The following is a 23,218-nucleotide window of genomic DNA, read 5'->3' as shown; positions in this document are numbered from 1 at the left end:
CATCTATTAAATATGTTTTTCAATATAATACCGAGAATTTGTTAGGGATATTGGCGTATAACTTTATTTTTTGATTGATGTTAATTCAAACATAAAATAAAAAGAAAAGAAAATTGAATATGCAATACTGGCATTGTCTTGTTTTATTGTGCGTATTAATGTGCACAGTTAACATTGGAAATATATTCAGAAACTTTCTACAAATAACTTTAACTATTAGAGGTACTGGGACAACACTTAATTTAAATTTCCGGATAAGAATCATAATCCAGTGTTACTGCGAACACTATTTCGTAGCAATACGGTTGTTTTCATTAAAATGTACAAAATTACATTAATCTGTAATTTAACATGAATAATTATGTTATATTAAACATTACAGGCCATAACTAATTATTATTTCGCGATATTTTTAAAGTGTTGAATATCATGATAATATTTGCGACATGTGTCACGTTGCGATGTACGCATTATTAGCTATGGAAGCTTCTAAATTAAAGTGTGTTGCATGCATGTTGGGCATTCTCGATGTTAACACATGTGTTATTTCAAACGCATTTCTAATAACCGTATTAGGAATATGGGCTGCTAGAAGATAGATATTCAGTGACGGTTATTGCTGAGTCAGTAATTTCCAGTGGCGATTTTCATGTTTGTTGTAATGATGCTATTTTCGATACCAAAATCCTTGATGTTGATCGTTGAGAGAAGTGCGAAATAGACGTCTGGCGCCGGGTAGATTGTTGAGCGTGGAGCGGGTCAGTAACCGGCCGACATCTTGGATTTTGATGCCCTTCACCTTCAAAATTTCCCAACATTTACTTAATAAAAAAAAAAAAAAAAAAAAAAAACTCCAAACCAATTCATTGTTCCATATTTTTAAGGGAAAATGTAATTTTGAAAAGAAAATTTTCCGTTCTTTTTCTCATATATTTGGAATCTTTGAAAATCTTAAAAAAGGCTTATATTTTCTTAAAAATTTACATGCTTATGCAAAAACTGCGACAAGGACTGAAATTTGAAACCTCGAGTAAAAATTCAAATATTTTAACGCAAGAACACAAAACATAATTTTATGATACAATAACTTAAAAATTAAAAATTAATTTTAAAATAAAATTAAGATAGGTAATACTTGCACCATTATGTAAGGAGGCTCCGAATCAAACCTGATGAGTAAAATTTAATATAAAATTATATCAAAATACTTTTTAAAAGTATTTAAATTACAATTTAATTTTTAAATAACCATAATTACATCACTGATTTCAGAGGCACTGGGTTAGATTCCTGGTGAATATACATGTAAATAAATAAAAACATTTTTTCTCAATATTTACCAACGGACTCACCCAACACTACTAGTAAATCATACATTACTATTACCACTTTAGTCTCACGGCAGCCTTATTGGGTGCCACCACGTGGGTTCTCTTGTCGCCTGCTAATGTGTTCAAGTATCGATCTCAACATGCTTAATTTTTTACTCGTTAGTGTGCACTAGTGTTGATCACCATGTTATCAGATATCATAGAATTCGCCATCTTGTCGGCCATCTTCACCACCATCTTGACTATTAACTTGACTATCTTGACTATTATTCGTGACTATTAACTTAATACTTTAGGAATATTTTCTATTATTATATCCAATAATGAATCATTTGTTCGATTGCCAACCTTGATTTGAGCCTTGATAGTGTAAAATTATTGCAATTCATTATTAAAGTTAACTCATACCAATAATGTCGGCCTCAGGCTCAAGTAGCAAAAATTAAATGTTTCAAACTTTTTAACATAATTTTATACATAAATTTTATTCTACTGCATATATAGTCCCACATGCAAAGCAGCTATTTAAACATCTTCTCCGGCACTTAAAAATAACTGATTCTCAGTTCCAGTTTGTTTACCGAAGTTAGCATCCAGCTAGATTCTTTCCCCATAAATAGTCTTGTGTTTCCCGGCAGAGTTTCTCGATTCTTTGTTTTACAGTCTGCTTCACTGCATCGGAATTTTAAGTGGTAGTTTTCATAGTCTTGTAAGCTTGCTTATTCACTTGCTCCTCAAGGGGTTCTGGTATTCCGGATATTAAGTCCAGAAATATGTAAGTTACCTATGTATGAATGCTCCATATTGCTACCTCATCCATTAGCTGAACTATAATATTCTGCTTTATATAGCCAAGAGTATTACTTTTGCGCACTTTATATGTTAAAAATAATAGTAGTCTATCAGTGTTTCCCAAAATACAGATTTCACTAAGTGGAACCGATTATCATTTTTTACCTGTATATCACCGAGCGCTGTCTTAGGTTTAGTTTCATGAACAGATGTTGATGCATTCAGTTGCTGCACTACAGTTTTACTACAACAGCGTGTGCGCAAGCATGTTTTCAACCTAAACTGAGAAGTCTGCGTAATTTCACAGTAGGCAAGAAGGTATTCACCTTTATAGATTTAGAATGTCTTCTGAATCTGTCAATAGGACTAACCTTACAAAACTACATACGAGAAGGGTTCAAACGCATTTACTCTACTCGCAGTAGTTGCAAAGATGTTTAGTAAATGACAACAAGGCTTCCAAGCCCGAGACAAATTTTGATGTTGCTGCTATTGCACTAATTCTTGGTTTCATCTGCTGACGACACTGCACCCGTTAAAGACAACAGAGGAAATTGGAAAAACATTTTTCGCCACATAATGCACTCACATAATGCACAAAAAACAATTTTGTTTAAAAAAAAAACGCAAAAAATTATTTGATGAATGTGCAAATCTGTATACATAATTATACTTAAACTGGTTTTTAAATTTTTATAATTTTATTTTACACTTAACGGGTTTTGCATCTGTAACACAAATTAGACGGGGTTTGCTAGTTGATGTTCGGCCATCTTTAGAATGCACCCACTAGCAAAACCTTTTAAATGCATCCTACCCTTTCAAAACCTGCTAAATTATAATGTTCGCAAAAATAATAGCTTACAGCTTGTGTCTTTGCCAGGGAAATTTTTAGTCAGTTTTACAGTATACATAATGGGGAAATAGTAATTACAAAACAAAAGTTTTTGTACAGTTGGTTAAATTGCGATGTGCCAAATACTAAAACACGTTAGTAGTGTGTAATAGTATGTCCTTAGACCGGCGCGGCGCGTGGATTGTGATTGTCGGTCCGCCATCTTGGATTGTAACGTCATGGCGGCCATCTTGTATGGGTGTGACCTTGACCTTTGACCTGGACCTTGACCTTTGACCTTCAAAATTTGCCAATATTTTCCAAAATTTATCCAAAATTCCTCAAAATTCACCAAAATTTCCATTTTTTTTAGAAAACATCCCTCCAAAAAATCTCAAATAATTTGATAACTAAAAAAAAAGGATTTCTAAAAACCTCAAAAGTCGTTTTGCCTTAGAAAGAAACTCGAAATCCTAAAAACGGCTTAAGCATCCATGTCCACAGCCTCCAATTAGCCATTTCTATGAATCAGGATACCATGACCGCCATCTTGGATTATGACATCACCGTTGCAATTTCCGTTACGGCCGCCAACTTGAAAATCTTTCTTTATTATCCGATTTTAATGGAAAAAATATTAATTTTTATACAAAATATTCTATTAAATTTTTTAATGAAAATTTTTTTAAAAACAACCTTTTACGGCAGGGAGCTCGGAGTCCTCGGTTAGAACCAGGTTAGAGCAAAAAAAAATAAAAATGGCGACTGATCCTTCCCTCACGGTGGCTGCTGGCAGACTGACCCCCACCACTTATGTCAAAGTATACCTATATATATATATCGTCACCTTGTATGACGTCATGTCCGCCATCGTGAAAATCCGTAATTAGTATGTTAGAAAAACGGGAAAAATTTAAAAAATCATAAAAAATTAATTAATCGAATTGAATAATAAAAATTTAGCAAAATATTACTTAAAAACCACTGTTGAACTTATAGTTACGGTCGCCATTGTGGATTATATAAATGTTGCATGTTTCGTTCCGCCCGCCATATTGGTTGAGTACTATGTCATCGTTAAACGTTTATTTGCGACCACCATATTAGATACTATTAATGTTCCATGTTTCGTTACGGTCGCCATCTTGGAATCGTGTAATTATTTAGCTATAAATTCAGGAAAAATTCCAAAATTATCCGAAAAAATCACATTTCTTTACGTATTGAATCGATATTTGGTTCGATCTCTGAACGAAGCTAAAAATAAATTTAATTTAAATACCAGAAAAGTGTCAGGTTCGAGGAATAAAATACCGTAAGTTCTATCACAAACATAATATTTATTACATAATTTCTATTCTACTACAGGAACAATTGCGAAAGCCAGCAATCTTATAAACATCACACGTTTCTTTGATATCATAAAATAACAGAAAAAATATTTAATCAATAAAAAAATAACAAATATTTATTTTGGAAGAAAATTACAAAAATACATAAAAAAGATTCTGCTAGCTTGTGAATTTCTGATTGATGAGCCAAGAGAAAGTTTTAGTACAAGCCATAATATTATTTATTTTTGTAATTATTTTTCATTTTATATATTTATTATTTATTTTTATTTATTAAAAATTTTAATGTTATTTTATGATATCAAAGAAAAGTGTGATGGTTTTCTCCGTGTGCACCCGATTATTATTGTCAATACGTTTACTCCTGATTTTTCTTGTCAATATGATGGTGGTTTTCTCCGTGTGCTCCTGATTATTCCTGTGGTTTCTTCAAGTGCTTCTGTCTATTCTGAGAAACCGCTCTCTGCATGAAGAATTTATTACCTTAATGAGTCATGATATTTAATTTGAAGTTACATTTAATTCGTGAATTTCTGCTACTAAATCAGACCTTGCAATTTTTTTTACCAGGTGGAATTCAAAAAATAAACAACCATTACTCAGTCAAATAATATACCATGAGACATCTGAGAAGCACTAACATGCAAGACGAACTTCCTTCTTCTTGGAGTCTAGCTAAGCCATCCTTCTTTTGCGATCGTTAGTGAGCATCCCGCATCCCGCATAAAAGAACTATATATTATTTACCTGTAACCAACATGTGGTGTCATCTGTTGACAATAATCGACACTACTTTAAAAAGGTTATTTGCATGAGATAAATTAACTCTCACCACTGAATGGTGTTATTGTAGTCAGTTAGAGTTATGTAATCTCATAGTCATGTAGCATCGTGTTCTGGAAGCTTCGTAGTCTTGTAGCCTCGCAGTCTCGTAACCTTGTGTTCTAGAAGCTTCGTAGTCATGATGTCTTGGAGCCTCGTAGACTCGTAGCTACGTAAAAAAGTAGCCTTGTAATGTTATAACATAAAGCTGCTGGAGCAGTTGGAGCCAAAGAGAAAATTCAGCCGAAGACAGATGTCGCAATTGGAGCCAAGTAGACTTGTAGCTTCGTAGTCAAGTACTCATGTAAACTTGTAGTCCTGTATCCTCGCAGTCTCGTAAACGTGTGTTCTAGAAGCTTCCTAGCTCTGTAGCCTAGCAGTTTCATAAACTTGAAGACTCGTAGCCTTGTACCCTCATAGTCTCTTAGACTCGTAGCATTCTAGCCAAATATCATTGGAGCTGTTGAAGCAAAAGGTAGTTGGAGCCAATGACTTTTAGAGCCAAAAGACTGTTGGAGTCAATGTCTGATGGACCCAATGACTATTGGAGCCAATGACTTACATGGAACTAAAAACTGATGGATTCATAGACTGATGGAGACATTATATCCTAACATCACATTAACGATCGCATCCTACCGAGTTGAATGTACGTGAGAATGTACCGCCTTTTCGTTAAATGAGATTTCGTTTTGTAGAATGTGCTTCCTTTTGATTGACGGTGCGTCCAAAATGTGCTGCTGTTTTTTCATGGTGCTTCTGAAATGTGCTGCCTTTTTGTCGATGGTGCTTCCAAAATGTGCTGTCTTTTTTATGATGGTGCTTCCAAAATGTGCTGCCTTTTTATGGTGCTTCCAAATGAGCTACCTTTTTTGATTGTGCTTCCAAATGTGCTGCCTTATTGTTGATGGTGCTTCCAAAATGTGCTGCCTTTTTGTTGATGATGCTTCCAAATGTGCTGCTTTTTTGATTGAATGGGCTTCTATTTTTAATGTTTTAACTCTAGTATTATAGTAAATGGTTCTTGATTTGAATAGCGTATTATTCCATCCGGTGCATGTATATAAGCGAGTTCTAGACAGCAGGTTACTCAGTTTGTTACTGCGTCGACAGTGTAAACATTACCTAGTTTGTTTCTTCTGGTGCATAAGTCGCGTAATTACCTGTTCTTGAGACCTCTATGACATCTTTACCGTCTTTAACGTTGAACTCGATGGATATTGTACCATCGACTATGGGAACCATGATGTCAGCGACGAAGATGGTGGAGCAGATCCCGCTGGCAACGTCGACGTCAACACTGGAGGATATACCACCAGCAGAAGAAACTTTAATGCCGGTAGTGCTGGCTGTACAGGAAACCTTGACGAACGCTGTTTCGCCCTCGATGGCGAATTTAATGGATGGCGAATTCAATGGATGGCGAATCGACAACTAACGAACATCGATGTCGTTACTGTGAGAAGATTTTCTCAAACATCAGCAATGCTCGTCGACACGAGATGAGAGAATGTGCTAAGAATCCTCCTCGCAACATGTTTGGTTGTGAGAAATGTCATAAGCAGTTTTCCAGAAAATATAATATGAAAACGCACTTGAAGACATGTAAAGGTGCTGCTGTGCGGCAGAAAGTAGAGGTTTCTATACAACAAAGATGCATTGATGTTCATAATATTATGCCTGGAAATGGTACAACTGTGGCAACGCCAGTATCTGGATCAGGTCTGAAAGGCTCGTCTTCATCCCCACGGTATCCTTGCAGCTACTGTGATACGTCGTTAGCATTTTCCCATGTAGCACGAAGACATGAGCGGAGCAAAGGTAAGAAGACTCCTTCTCGCATGAAGTTTCGCTGTGATGAGTGCAATAAATGGTTTACTCGAATTGACAGTTTGCGACATCATGCGAAAAAATGTAAAGGTGAAGTCCGTTCGCCTACTGCTGAACTACCTGCAGACATTTAGACTCCTCGCTTTAGATTGGAGACACGTAAGCGTACAACTAAAAAACAGATGCGCAGCAACCGATTGCTATGTCGTCTGAACATGGGAATAAACCTAAGACTGTGTTCGGAGCATTACAAGTGAACGATAATGGCTTCTAATTAGCACAGTTTGCATTTCTTCAAACATTGAAAGACTACTATTATCTAAATACGTTTAGTGAGTCGAAACACATTTGTAATTTTCTTGAGGATATCAGACAGAACATAATCAATCAGCTTACTGATGACGTAGCAACAAACGGACCTTTGAAGTATAATTTGTGGTTGGACTGTATATATGGAAAGCCATATCAGTTCGATGAAAAAGTGAAGAAGTGTGCATTCAAGACATCGGCTGCAGTAATTTACAGTTCTGACGATGTGAATCAAACTGTTAAACATGGTATCCAGAAACTCTGTCAAGAAGAGGAGGACTATGTCAGCAAAGGTTCTGGTTGGTCTCTGTCTAGTATAAACCGATTGGAGCTAAGAATTAGTCTTTAAACGCTTATGCAGGGCTATATATTTATAAGATTGCTGGCTTTCGCAATTGTTCCTGTAGTAGAAAAGAAATTGTGTAATAAATATTATGTTTGTGATAGAACTTGCGGCGTTTTATTCCTCGAACCTGATACTTTTCTGGTATTTAAATTAAATTTATTTTTAGCTTCGTTCAGAGATCGAACCAAGTATTGATTCAAAATGTAAAGTAATGTATGATTTTTTCGGTTAATTTTGGAATTTTTCCTGAATTTATAGCTTAATAATTACACGATTCCAAGATGGCGACCGTAACGAAACATGCAACATTAATAGTATCCAATATGGTGGTCGCAAATAAACGTTTAACGATGACATAGTACTCAACCAATATGGCGGGCGTAACGAAACATGCAACATTTTTATAATCCACGATGGTGACCGTAACGATAAGTGCAACAGTGGTTTTTAAGTAATATTTTGCTAAATTTTTATTATTCAATTCGATTAATTAATTTTTTAATGATTTTTAAAAATTTTCCCGTTTTTCTAACATACAAATTAAAGTTTTTCACGATGGCAGACATGACGTCATACAAGGTGACGATATATATATTTTGACATAAGTGGCGGGGGTCAGTATATAAAGGCAGGACAACTGGCTAGACTGCCGGGGCGCTAATTGCCGCGCCCCTGCAGTCTCATAGGTCTCGCACTAGATGCTCGCGGGTCGCTGTGGCCCACGCGAGTGTGGGAGGTCACTGACCACTTTTACGATATTACGAAAAGCGTATAGACCTTCCGCCTGGCACGTCTGCTTCCTGATGATGGCGACTGCAATGTCGACCGAAACGTTGGTTAATTATTTGCCAACGACACGGCTACAACCCAGAAGTCAAGCTACTTCAGACAATGGCCGTGAAAGCCTGCGAACACTATTACCAATATGCTTAGTTCATTACCCGAAGTTCGGTAAAGTCAATATATACGGGTGCATGTTGCCACATATGGGTCCGCCATCTTGACGATTTCAATTTGTGTTTATAGCGGTTTTCGCATCTCTATGGATTGGAATTCGGCCTGTTAAATTTCCGTTGTCTAATGCGCGCTTATTTAATTGCATTTCTGGTGCATACAAAATTTCACCCTCAACGTGTCTAAAGAAAAATTACTTCTAAAACACAGATGATAATTCTGGTCTAGGGGAAAATTACACAGGTTAAGCTTTAAGTCATTTACATGCGACGCGTTCGATATCATCGTTGATTGACTAGCCCTGAGCAATCAATATTACAATCTTGTTAAACAGAATTATAGTTGGATTTTAAAAATAAAAAGTAGTTTTTTCTTTAAAATGAAAAGTTTTCTTATATTTATCACTCTCGGCATGAAGGAATCCTACATTAATTTTCGTGTCTGATATTCGTGTTATAAGTTTATTTCCAAAATGAGAAGACATTAATTTGTTCGTTACAGGGTTCAGATGTTTACACATCACTGGCATGTACTGAAAGACTCCCTCGCTTATTTTTTTGTTTTACAGTTTTTTTTGTAATAATTTCTAGTAAAGACGTCTGTCCAAAAATATTATAATATTGCTCTTACAGGTTAATATGGCTCTATTTGCTCCATTTACAATTGGCTCTTAGTGATTCCATTGGTTCCAATACCTCCGACTGACAATATTTGGCTCCAAAAAGCTCCAATTGCATTTTGTTAAAACTATCTCCAATTGCTACAATGGCTCAAACTGTTTACAATTGTTTCCAATTGTTGAAAATTGCTATATATTTATTTATGCTACTTTCTTCTTTCGTATTCCTCACGTCTTCGCCTACTTTAAATTCTAAATCATTGATAAGATATAAGTTAATATCACTGACGTCTGCATTTTCACTTCCTTCGAGAGCATTATATTCGTCTAATATTTTGCCTTCAGTTCACTTCTGAAGTTGCACAACCGCCTGTTATCTTCAGACCACTTTGTCGCACAGGTCTTGCATGCTTATTCAAATTATATTAGTGCTCAGTCCATTAGATTTAAAATATAAACAGTAAAGCGGTTCTATTTTGCGATATCTGCAGTTTTCGCCATTATTCTGATAGAACACTGTTATTTTAATAACGGAAGTAGGTAAAATGACCGTTGTACTTTTCTTGGTAATATCAAGCAGTGTATAATACATCAGCTTACGGAGGAGTTAGTGACATGAAGAATTAATATAGGTATATCCCTTTCTGGACTTCATGTACGGTTAACCAGAACCCCTTGAGGAGCAAGGTAAGAAGCGAGCTTTCAAGACTATGGATACTGCCACTAACAATTCCGATGCATAAAAGCAGTCTGGTAAAAATAAAAAAAAAAAGACAGAATATTGAGAAACTCTGCTAGGAAACACTAGACTATTTGTGGGGAAAGTATCTGGCTAGACCCTGACTTCAGTGAATAAATTGGAGCTGAGAATTTGTCATTTCTATCTGCTGCAGGAATATCTGTATAATATTATGCTTGGTTACTTACCTACATGTACAATTGTGGAAGAGTAGTATTTATTTAACAAATTGTTTTTAAAATAATTAATTTTTTTAAGTAAGAATAAGTTCTTCTTTGGGCACGTTTAGAGTGAAATTTTAGAAGACAACGGAAATGCAAAAAATGCACGCACACTATGGGCGGGGTTTTAAAATGATGAAGTCTAATGTGCTAGCGAGTTTCTAATACATTTTATTATATTGAATAGTCACAAAAAGAAATAATAGCAAATTTTAAAATACGTTATATCCTGGTAAACCAATGCCATTATCTGGTATTTCATGAAATCGTTAAATAATCGCTGTGACTATATAACTAAGGTGCTAAGTGTATGATATCGGCCTTAAAGATTGCATGTTCAACTCCCCTTATTAGAGGTTTTTTTTTACTTTTTTTATTATACAGCCTATTATTGAATTGAAAACTAGTGTTTAAGAAAATTTTATTATTATTTGTTATTTCTTTGTATAATAGTTTTAAGAAAAAAATTTAAGTAGCTTAGTTTATTGGTTTGGTTACTAGGAAGTCATTTTATATGTTTGTTTGCATGTTTGTTATTTACAATTTTAGAGTTTTAGGCCTATTTAAAATTTGATGTAAATTTGCACACTTGACCTACAATAAAAAAGGAATATCATTATCAACAATATATTTCTGAATATTATCCCACTATCATCCTACTTTCTATTTAAAGCGGGATGTTGGTAATTCTTTGTAAAAATTTTACCGCTGACTTTCAAAATAAAAGCATTATTACCTACTTCATCAAATTACGTAAAAAGAGGAAGATAACTGTCTACGTGAATATTCGCAAAAACTACCCTACCTTTACCATCACTAATATTTGAATGTTTGTACTGCTGGATAAAACGTTGCATGCTTTGATACTTATTTGGCTACAACTAATAAAAAAAGACGAAAATTATTTTCTACGTGAGATTTAGAATTGCCAAACCGCCTTCCTCTTCCTTTAAAGCAATATTTGATACTTCTTAGTTATATTATACGCACTTGACAAAAATTACTGTCTAAAATTAATTTTAAAAAAGAGCAATCAATCACCGTTTAGATAAGTTTTAGAAAAACCATCCTACTAAATCGATAATTTTTTAAGAGTGTTAAGTCATTTTCATAATTTTTTAAGTCTCCTAATTTGTTGGGAATAAAACGGAACATTTTTGTTCAAAGCGGAGATTTTATTTTTCGAAATAGACATTTTGAGCCATTTCAATTATTTTTGAGTCAAATTTGGGGGCTTTTGAAGGTCAAGGGCACCGAAATCCTGGATGGTGGCCGGTCTTTGGTCCGTTCCACGCTCCACACCCTAGAACCAGTGCCACTCTATTTCACACTGCTACTGCGATAAATCGCCTTATTCTCGATAGTTATAAAGGCGGATGCATGACCTCGATATCGATGCGGCTTTCACGTATCAAAATTTTACCAAAACAAATATAGGGCAGCCCTGCTGGACACCCTTCCTCGCACTGTGACGATCCATAGAGGCTGTAGTTATGAACGACGAGCCGCAATTACAAACTGTACTAGGTCTCTACGGTCGGTCACTGATCACGAGTGTTCGCAGAAACTATACTACTATTTTTATATATTGGCATTTAACATTCGAGCTCTAAAGGGGAGACGTAAAAAAAAATGCGTGCATTAATCTTCAAATGGGTACTACAATTAGAAGTGTAGATGCAATAGTTACCCGACAGGAGCAATTAAAATGTCAACCTCCCATACTAGGGTAGGTTATGACAGTGGTTGAGGTCAGTTTTAACACATGCGAATAATTAAAGAGGTAATGTTTTAATACAGTTTAATCATTAAAAAAACCATATATATAGTAGTATAGTTTGGTATGACCTGGCACTTGGTACTGGATGTGGAACCGCGAGCCGACCGCCATCTTGGATTTGTGACGTCACGGTGGCCATATTGGATGACCTTGTCCTTGGTGGCCATCTAAGATCCGCCATCTTTAAATCGAGCGCCCCACTCACTCTTGATGAAATTATCGTCACAGCCGCCATAATGATTTTTTTTTTCTGTTCCGCTGGAGGCCGTCATCTTGGATACCGTCGAATTTGTTTCTGTTGTTTGTTCCTAGAGAGTGCCAGAGTCGTTCTTGATTTTTTTTCTGTTCCATTAGAGGCCACCATCTTGGATACCGCCGACTTTGATTCTGCTGTTTGTTCCTAGAGAGCGCCATTGTCAATCTGTCTCATCACATAAGGTCGATGTTCCATTACCTACCAGAGCTATTATGGTCCTTATCGACATATTAAATTTAATTTTTTATGCAAAATACATTGGAAGCGCTTTGATTCGAACCATCGCCACTCTGATCTTTAGGTTGAAAAACATACGCCTTTAACCGCACGGCCATCGAGACAGAAATCAGACTGTGAATTAAATAATGTATATATATAAATAACATGCATATTCGGACTTGTATTTTTTTTTTAATTTGAAGTAATAATATCATCACCTGTTCGTTACAGAACCGCGATCTTGTATTAATACGTAACTATTGCAATTATCGTTACGACCGCCATCTTGAAAATCCGTTATTTTAATGCTAGAAATTCCAAAAAATTCCAAAAAATATTTTAAAAATTGCCTACTTCAAATGTTTAGTTACAAAACAAATTCGGTCCTCGTTTCGATTTCCGGCGAGAGTAAACCAGTAATTTATTAATATATTTTAAAAAAATTCTCAACAAAAAGTAATAAAAACATCTTACACCACACCCAACATCTTTAATTATGCCACCACTGTATCAATTGTCGTCATGGACGCCATCTTTAAAATCTATATTTATTTTTAGATTTTAATGAAAAATGTTCAAAATTAATAAAAAATAATTATTAGAATAATGATTGGTTAGATCGATTCCCGTCCTTGGTTCGAAACCGGTAAGAGCAAAAAATAAAAAATAAACGACAGATCCTTCCTCCACGGAAGCCACCTACAGACTGACATCCCTCTACCAGTACCAAGGTATATATCGTCAACTGGTATGACGTCATGTCCGTCACCTTGTCTTCGTCCGCTGAAGGTTACCAACTTGTTTTCGTCTGCTAGAGTGTGCTGATGGTTAGTGTAATTTTCTGTTCACCATACCTTTGACCTCGACTGTTGGCATTGAACTTTGAACTTGACCTTGAACTTTGACCTTGACTGAATTTTAACCTTGACCGTTGACCTTGGCCTTTGACCTTGACCTTTGACCTTGACCTTTGATCTTGACCATTAACTTTTAACTTGGCCTTAAAATTTGACCTTGAACTTTGACCTTGAAATTTAACATTGACCTTGAACTTTACTTTGACCTTGACGACCATCATGGATCCGACATTTTGTGTTCAGTGCACACTACTAGGAGCCACCACCTGATAGAGGACATTGCCACCATAATGTTTTCATCTGCTGGAGGATTCCATCTTGTGTGTGTACTTGTCTGATAGAGTGCATTACCATCATATTTGTTTTATTCTTACCCGCTAGAGTGCATCATTTATTTATTATCACCGAGGCGCCCACCATCTTGAAATTTGGGCGCCATCTTGTATTGTGGAATTATTCAGCTAGAACTTCGGGAAAAAATCTAAAATTCATTAAATATTATTGTAATTAATATCCTCATTAATTCGATCGATTCCTGTGCTTGGTTCGATACTTGATCTATTCAATAATATTAAAATTTATGTAAAATTTAATAATTTCGGTAAATCATGTTCAAAATCTTAAAAGAGGATTAAAATCATCTACTACCAGCCTCCAGTAAGCCATTATGACTGGTAACTTTTGAATTTTGTATTTATTGACCTATCAATTCGGGAGAAATTACAAAATCAACGAAAATTTCACTCATTAATTTACATATTGAATCGACGGATTCCTGTCCTCGGTTGGATTCTTGATCAGTGACAGGTGTATCTAAATATTAAATATATTTAATATTCTGTTTTACATTACCTTTCGTGGATTTTATTAATCATTCACTCTACGAAAAACAACTTAAGACAATATACCTGTCCGAAGAATTAAATACGTTGTCGCATTACCTATCATGTAAGTCGAGTTTATCGATACTTAGAATAACCTCTAACCCGTAATGTACAAAACCATCCACACATATAGACCAAGCGTCTTCGGACCGCGAGACCGGGTCATAAACAATGGCAGACATATACGGAAACGGAAAGAACACACAATACACACAGGAAACGGAACGAACACACAGTACAACAGTACACACAGGAAAAGGAACGGGAACGAACACACAGCACACACAGTAGCGAGAACACAGGCTTCGTTAGAAATCAGAATACAATAAATAAAACATTAAATTTTTGTAATTTAAATTATCATAATATTGACAAGAATAAACGGGAGCACACGGAGAAAACCGTCACACATTTTCTTTGACATAAGAATAATAAAAAAAATAGAAATAATAAAAAATAATAACAAAGCAATTAAAAAATTTAATGTTATTTCAAACTGTTTGATCTTTTCTGCTACACAGAGGCAACAAATAAAAACTATTTTAACAAAATACTTAAAATAAAATATTATAAGGCAGGATTACTGAAATAATCAATCTTATTCACAGTTAAGGCAAAAGTAGTTTAGGCTACCATCGGTGCATTCTACATGTTTCCAAAGTCTGCACTTGTTAATTGTATCAATTCCTTTTCTGGCTTACTCTCTGAAACAGATAGTAGTATTCCCCTTCTTCAGGTGGTAAGTTAGTCTTATACTTTGTCTAAGTATTAGACTCTGGTCCATTAAATTTTTTTATATACCTACAATTAGCTTTCGATCGTTTCAATTTATATTCGTACTCGTTTCTAATTGCTTGCATTTCAAATGTATCTGAATAAATCGTAAATTTTCCTCCCTCTGTATGTTTTCCATGGAAAGGATTTTGGAAAAGCCAAATTTCTGCTAGTGAAAACACTAGTTGACGGTATGGATGACATTCCCTTGCCTTCCAAATTTTTTATTACCTGAGCAGCATTGCCAACAGAGGAATTAGTTCAGCGCTTGAAGTCTGTTTGAGGGATCATTTCTGAATACCAAAATCATTATGTCCCCTTAGTGGCATCAACATTTCGGGAGAAATGTCTGCTTTTATGGTTTTTTTTAGGGTTGGTGAATTTTCCTGAGCATCCAAAACTAATTGTTAGCTAGAGGAAGAAATGCTTGCATTAATGAAAGCGGGATAGATTGAGTCCACTGAAGGCTTGTTCATAAAATAAGGCGAAAACGACGGTGTGTTATCGTTAACTGCAGGATTAGGAATAACTTCTGCTTCCCTTATGTCTAGTTTTGGCCGGTTTGTCACTAATGCAGGTGAAAAATCTATTTTGGTAAACAAATAACGACTGGATGGGACGATTCCAGTTTTGTGGAAGCCAGCTTGAATATTTGTCTATGTGAGAGCAAGTGGCATTTCCATTGCAATAATTCTTGGTTCCTCAAAAATTCTCATGGTATTTCCTGGATGGTTTCGCATCCATGCATCACATGCAATGATCTTTTTACCAGACTCGAGGATACTCGAATAGTGGAGGAATATTATTTCCCAAAGCATTTGCTGTGAAGACTAAATTGACTTGAATGCCCCAATCAAATGACGTGAGTGCTTCTACCTGTCGTGACTTTTACACTGTAGTTATGTCTGTCTCATCAATGTTATCATGTATTGTGATTCGAAGTTATCGCGATCCATGACAACTTGTAAATTGTCTTAAAAAGCATCCACATAAGTTCCATAAACTCAACACTCCTGATAAAATTGGGCTGCGCGCATTACAGTTCTGGGTTTATTATCATAAACGAATGGAACCATTCTTCACCAGCCATCGTGTTTTAACAGAAGTTGGAGGTTGCATAATGCTGTATTTAGTAGTTAACTAATACGTCGATTTCCTAACCTCCTTCGCAGAGAGTCTAAAAATGTATCATAATGGATCAGATATTTAGAAAGTTCATGTTCTTGGTATTAAGTAAAAACTCTGTTATGAGCCACATAGCCCCTGTTTACATTCTCCTCTTCATATCTGTTTTCATCATATTTTAGGACGTCTCATATTAGTGAAACATAGTTAACTCCATGCCTGTCTGCAGCTTTACTTAAAGTGCTTTCGCGGGTATCACTAGAGGAATAGGAAACCCTAACAAGGCGGGAAAGAACGAATGCGAGTGTCAGAACTAAGTGGCCAGAGGATTTTGTAAAAACAACATTTTATTAACAGCAAGGTTCTAACAAACAAATAGCTCATCTCATTCTCGAACTGACATTGATCGTTAGTAAGCGGCACCCATGAGTGGTGGGCTTGAATACTCGTCGTGAACGGCTGTAACACAAAACACACAAAAATTAACCATCTTATAATTTATCAAAGCAACACCTTTAATCAAGTTGCCTGCCTCAGCTCAAAATACTCCGCATACATCGTCAATCACAAAAGTGTTTGCCTTAGATTTACTGGGTGAGCTTTACATAAAGATTATAAACAATTGAACAAATAGAACAAAGACAATATTGCTGACCATGAACATAACTTATTTAATATCTGTAGAAGATGGTTTAAAGTTTTAATTATGTCCATAAAAAGTCTCGCCATCCCCAAATCACCATATTCCCCGTGGTTATCTTATCCCCGTCGTGACCTGTTTTCACACAGCGACTTGTCTTGTGACCATGGCGGTACGTTAGCTGGTGTTCGTTACGTAGGGAGTTCTCTGTTGACGTCAGTGTTTGCATTTACATGTTGTGTTCTGTAAATGTTTCTGTAGCCCCGCTCGCTCGCCCTCCTGGAAGTTGCCTTTGCACTCGCCTATTACGACTTCTAACTTTACACTTGAATTCAAAGTTTTATGCTTCCAAAGCAACACTATCTCCCTTTTCTTGTCTCTATCAATGTTTATGCCATGTAGAGGTCTCACCAATATGAAGTCCGTCGGGGTCTCTAGGTGGCAGTAATTCCACGATGTTGACAGCGTAGGGCGGCGAGCGGTGTCCGAGCAGTTTTTTATAGGTTTTAACAAGTCAAGTATCACCTATTGAGCAAGATACTCACTCGTGTAAATTACACAATCCCACCACCAACAGTTGGGTTCAAACGCTCCAGCGCTTGGAGCTCTTTCGTAAACACTGCTACGAGCGGGGGAAAATAAAGCAAATAATGAAAATAAGGTATTACCAGCAAAGGTATAAAATGCTGGGAAAAATTGGAAAATTCAGCCCGCAACCATGGTGGAGGGGCAGCAAAAGCAAACAAAAGGACATGCCGCTAACAAAAGAAAGAAAGTGGTACAGGGCAAAATAAGAACCGGTGCTGATGAACAGGTAGGGCAGTCAGCAAGAAGCCACGAGGGGAAAGAATCTTCATGTTAGAAGGGAGCAGGCAAAGTCATGCCAATGCTGTGGACAGGCCTTGGTTCTTCACTAAGGTCAAGGGGGATCTTGCAGCAGAAAATCACGAATGCGGCGATGCGCACGGGGTCTGCGACGTCATAATCGCCGATGGCCGCAAACACCGGGTTGGTATGCCGGCGGATCTTCCGGAAGGAAGAGGCAGCAAGCAGTCGAACCCACGCCTGCGGGGAGGGCACATTCCCCAGTCGATAGAGAAGGCGGACTGCAGTATGTAGCGGCCAGCCGAGGATGGTGCGGAGTCCGTGGTTGTAGCAAGAGTAAACGGGCCGCTTAAAGTACTCTGGCACGTACGCCCAGACGACGGCGCCATACATCAAGATGGGCATGATTCCCACAGCCGGAGATGGGTATCTTGGTCCAGAGGGCAAGTGGGCACAAAAAGAGGGCGCACCGAACGGAGAGCAGAACGGGCCTTGACTGCCATGGTGGCAAGATGATGGGTCCACACCAGCGTGGAGTCCAAGTGGACTCTCAGGTACTTGATGTGCGGCTGCCATGCCAGTGGGTGACCAAGCAGAGTCGGCGGTGCAGGGGGACGCCGGCGACGTTTGGTCAGGAACATGACAGAGGTCTTTGCTGCGTTGGACAAGACGCCTCACCGCTGAAAGTATGTGCTAAGAAAACGGAGGCAGCATTGCGTACGGGCCTGAAGCTCCAGAGCATTCTCCCCGACCAGGTGGACAGCAGTGTCGTCAGCATACTGGTATACCGTGGCGCCCGGCAGATGTGGGAGATCGGCCACGTAGAGGGCAAACAGCAACGGGCTAACGATCGAGCCCTGTGGCACGCCAGCGGCCACAGACAGCGGCCGGGAGAGGGCATCAGCCACTCGAACCTGGAATCGGCGTCCACGAAGGAAACTACAGAGCAGCGACAAGAGGCGTTCGGGAAATTGGCGCGACCGAAGCTTGCAGAGAAGACCATCATGATGTACAGAATCGAATGCCCAGGACAAATCGAGTGAAATGAGCATGAGTGCTGGTGCAAGCCAAACCCCTCCGTCACTTTGTCGATAAGGGCCGCGACAGCATGGATGGCAGAGTGTCGATGGCGAAAACCGAACTGGTGGTCGGGCAGGAGTTCCAAGACATCGGCAGCAAGGACGAGGCGACCCAAGATGATACGTTCCGACATTTTGGCCAAGATGTTGATCAATCAGATGGGCCGGTAGGACGTCAACCGATGCAGCGGGCTGCCAGCCTTGGGCACTGGCACAACGATGGCCAACTTCCAGGCCGACGGAAAGTACGACTGGAGGAGCATGCCATTAATGATGTTCGCCAGGAAAATCACAGCCTTGCGCGAAAAAGAGCGAATGAGGCGTGCCGGAATCCGGTCCACACCAGGTGACTTGTGGATGGACAGCTTATTGATCGCACGGGCCACTGCCCTGGGGGAAGTCAGATATCTGTACCATAGGTCCGAGTCAGCCGCCGGCGAAAAATGCGTGGTACCCAGCTTGGCCCCAACGGTGCCAACAGGAGAGACGACAGAGTGGAACGTAGCTTCGAAACATGCGACGAGAGCTTCGGCCTTGTCGCGGGGATCCTCGAGGACCGCCGCGGCATCGTGCAGGGGGGGAATTCCCCGAGGGTGGGCAAGCATGCTGCGGACGTGGCGCCACAGCGAGCCCGACGAGATGGACAGCGAGAGGAGGCATGCGAGTTGGACAGCCGCCTGCCATTGAGAGACCGCCCAGTTGGTAGCATGGAGGGCCCTCCGCTAATCATCCAGTCCGGCCTCTGTGCGCAACAACTGCCAGCAGGAGCGAGTACGGTCCCAGTGGCGAATCAGGTCTTTGATGGCGCGTGGGAAAGGCATCCCAGCGTTCCGCGGCTGGCATTTAGGAATGGCCAGGTCCGCAGAATGGACGACGGCAGCTGAGAGCACTTGGACAGTGGTGTCGATAGCGGCCGGCGAGCGAGGCGAAGCGGCAAGATTGAGCTGCCTGTCCAAAGAACACCTGTACGAAGGCCAGTAGGCATGGTGGAAGTCCCAATGGAGAGTGGCATCCGAGAGGTCAAGTGCCGCCTGGAACTCGGCCACTACAGGCAGGTGGTCAGAGACAAGGCCGAAATTAATGCGAACGGCATATAGGGTAACACCAGGCGTGGTCAAGAACAAGTCCAGCGTGGAAGGTCGCTGGTCGCGATGCGGAGGCACATATGTGGCAAATGGCGGAGCGAGTATGCGGAGACAATCAGTCGTAGCGACACGGAGGAGGCCTCGCCCCCGATAGTCCGTGGCGGCACAGTGCCAGCGGGTATGTCGGCTTTTGAAATAACGAGCGATGATGACAGCTGCATCCAATTGAGCCAGCAGCGAGATGCCCACAGAAGGAAACACCCGATGAGGCAGGAGGTAGGCCGCCACAAATGTGAAAGGACGTGCCATGCCAGTGATGCGATCAGCAACAGCCTCAAAAGGCAAGTCTTGAGGCAGGACACGTCGATAATGGCGCACATCCCGGCGAACAAAAAGCGCAACCCCACTGCGCATCGCATCCAAGCTGTCAGCACGGTGGATGACATAGCCAGCCGGGGAGAAGGTGATCCGGGGCGTGAACCAGGTCTCGGTGACGCCAGCGACCAGAGGGCGATAGGTGTCCAGCAAAAGCGAGAATTTTTCGCAGCGACAGGCCAGCGAACGGGCATTCCACAACAGGAGGTTGTCAGGCATGGCGAGTAGCGACATCATCGGACGACGGAGGAGCATCGCCGCACTCATCGAACAGCGAGGACAGGGCCATGAGGACTACGTCATATTTGTCCACTAGAGAGCACGCCGCTCGAAAAGAAGCCAGCAGGTGTCGGAGACGACCGAGCCACGCACAAAGGTCCAGCTGATGGAAGAAGGCGAAGAGCTCCCGTAGCGACTTCAGAATCGGCACGTCTTCGGTCGAGGCAGATGCTGCATGACCCCGGAGTCCGGAATACCAGGGGAAACCCGCAGCGGCGGCAGCAAAGGAGCGTGATGTGTCATGCCAAGCGGGAACAGAAATATGCGCAGGAGCCCGAACTGCCTGGGCCTTCTGACGGCAGGCCTTCCGCTGAGTTACTTCTTGAAGCTTGGGGCAGCCGGCATAATTGGCCGGGTGGTCACCACCACAGAGACAACAGGTGGGCTTCTCAGTCACTGGCCGAGGGCATTCCTTCCCAGTGTGGCCTCCCCCACAATGCACACACTGAACAGGCTCGTTACAGTTGTGGGACGTATGTCCCAAGGACTGGCAACAGTAACATTGGACCAGCTGGCCACCACCCCGAAACAGATCGATCTTCACCGCCACGTGGCCGAGGTGGGACAATTTCAGCACATCCTGAAGTTGGTCGGTGCCTTCCAAGATGACCAGGAACAGCAGATACGGTTTGCGATATGACCCCAACTTCTCAAGGCGCAGAACTCGGGAGTGCCAAATGCCTGCCTCGCGGAGACTGTCCGAGATATCATCCATCGGCGTCTCAATATGTAGCTTCCGAATGACGACACATCCATTCCTATCTTCCAGGCAAGTCCACGTATGATAAGGAATGCCGCGCTGCCGGAAGAGGTCCGTCATCTTGACATGGTCGACTTTGTTGGTCATCTGGAATGTAGAGGAATTATTGTAGTGTGCAGCATTGAAATCTGCACCAAACTCGGCGTGCAAGGCAGACATTTCCTTGATGGCAGTTGGTGATAAGCCACCACGATAGACAATAAGAGGCGGCTGGCGCGACCGCGCCAAGCGTTCGTCCGCAGGCGGGGCGCGCGGCTGTTGAGATGGAGCGACCCGATGGGAGTCAGAAGAGGACGGACGGGACGCATGGACATCCAGGAAGAGTACCAGAGTGAGAACGGCGCGAGCTAACAGGGGCAGAAGGATAGACAGCATGACCCCTTGCGTGCGGGGCGGGAGCACGGGCAGACATGGAACGGGCCCCAGCAGGACTGGCCAACGGTCGGCGAGAAGCAGGAGATTCGGAATGCGCTAGCGTGATGTCAAGGCTTCCGGCCCCAGGGGCCCCAGCAGACCAACGAGCAGATGCTCGAGCTGCGTGGGAAGACTTGGCACGTTGGTGCTTGGGTTGAGAGGCAGTCCAGTCGTCGGAGTCGTCACACCAAGCTGTCGGGCCTGGACACTTGACAAGTAGCCCTTCGGCCACATCCATGTGGTCAGGATTAGGCAGCTGGACCAACAAGTTGGTGTATCGGTAAACAGGTGGCATGGGTGGGCCCATAACAACGCCAGCCTGTTGCGTAGGTGGCAGTGGCAATGGAGAGAGTGCCTCAGCAGAGGAGAGGGCAGGCAGCGAAGACAGCATAGTCGAAGCCACCTCTGGTCCGGGCAGCACAACACCAAGTGGCGCAGCAGCTGTAACAACAAGACCAGCAAGCAAGGCAGAGACAAAATCCTCAGATGGCGACGAGAGCAGAAGGAAAGGGGTGGCCGACTGGCATGGGAAAGAGAGACTCGGGTCAGGGAGGCTGTGCAACTCGGCAGAAGGGTGCGGAGCAGTCACCGAGAGCGACACAGATGTCTGCGACAGTAAAGGAGAGTGGTCGGAAACAGGAGAGGACCTGGTGGACGGTTGAGATAGAGACACAGCAGCAGACATGCGCGTGGAACAGACAGTGGTCGTGAAAGTGCTTGTTGTCAGTGTCGTCGTGGGCGACAAGACCAGCACTGGCATGTCGCCCGCCGCAGAATATGGCGACACGGAGAGGTGATGCGGGCCAGGGGCAGCACTATTCATCCCCTGGGTAAAGGCAGCACCATCCGATTCATCCAGGCATGACGAGGAAGCTGCATGGGAAAATTCGGGCGAGCTGCATGACGTGCGGCTGGATTGAGACCGCGATGACGGTTGCAGCGACATCGGGCGAGTGGGGACGCGGTCACAGCCAGCCGCAGCGAACTGGTCGGAGGTGGAGGGCGCCTGAGGACACCTGTGTCCTTTCCCGTGGCGCGCAGCGGTGGACTTCGCAGACCCAGCATCGGAGCCTTGACTGGCAGCATCGTCAGCAAGCGCAGCAAATCGATTGCTTGTGGGCAGCAAAAAGGACGGCGCAGAGTCCGGGATGGACTCGGCCGGATGAGCAGCATGCGGTTGCCTCCGGAATGGGCGATCAGCCATAGTGGAAGCACAAAACACAGCCGAAAACAGCGAACAGCAATAGGTCGCACTGACAGCAGGCGAAAGAAAACGCAATCAGCAACAGACACAATAGAGCAAAAAACAACTAGAGATAACAACAGGACCCAGTGCAGAACAGACAGCAAAAACAGGAGCACGAAACAAAAGCAGCGAACAGCAGAACAGAAAAAATATACAAACTCTCAATGTAAGAATAGCACAGGCAGCACAATGCACAGTAAAAGAAAAGAAACCATTCGGCGCTAAGCAACAAGGGACTGTACAAGTGAGGCGAAAGTAAACAACACCTAGGCAGTAACATACAGAATACACAAACCCGCATGTATATGTAGCAGCAGGAGAATAACATCAGCAACGAAAAATCGGAGTCAAAGCAGAAAACCAACAAAAACGAAAAGATGAAGCGCAAGTGACATCGCAAACAGCAAAATAATTGGCACACCACACAGACAAACAGCGAAAACAGCGAGAAGCAGAGACGACCAGCATAG

The 23,218-nt window shown here is 41.2% G+C and overlaps 1 protein-coding gene across 1 annotated transcript in view; it reads left to right on the top strand.

Moving 5' to 3' along the window:
• The window catches only part of LOC134529979 (A disintegrin and metalloproteinase with thrombospondin motifs 6-like), a 225,691-nt gene that overhangs the window by 104,883 nt on the left and 97,590 nt on the right, over nucleotides 1-23,218 (top strand). The gene's annotated exons all lie outside the window — the stretch shown is intronic.

The sequence above is a fragment of the Bacillus rossius genome, chromosome 1, assembly GCF_032445375.1.
Source record: "Bacillus rossius redtenbacheri isolate Brsri chromosome 1, Brsri_v3, whole genome shotgun sequence".
Classification (NCBI taxonomy): Eukaryota; Metazoa; Arthropoda; class Insecta; order Phasmatodea; family Bacillidae; genus Bacillus; species Bacillus rossius.
The sequence above is the reverse complement of the archived record's forward strand: the minus strand, read 5'-3'. Positions and strand labels throughout refer to the sequence as shown.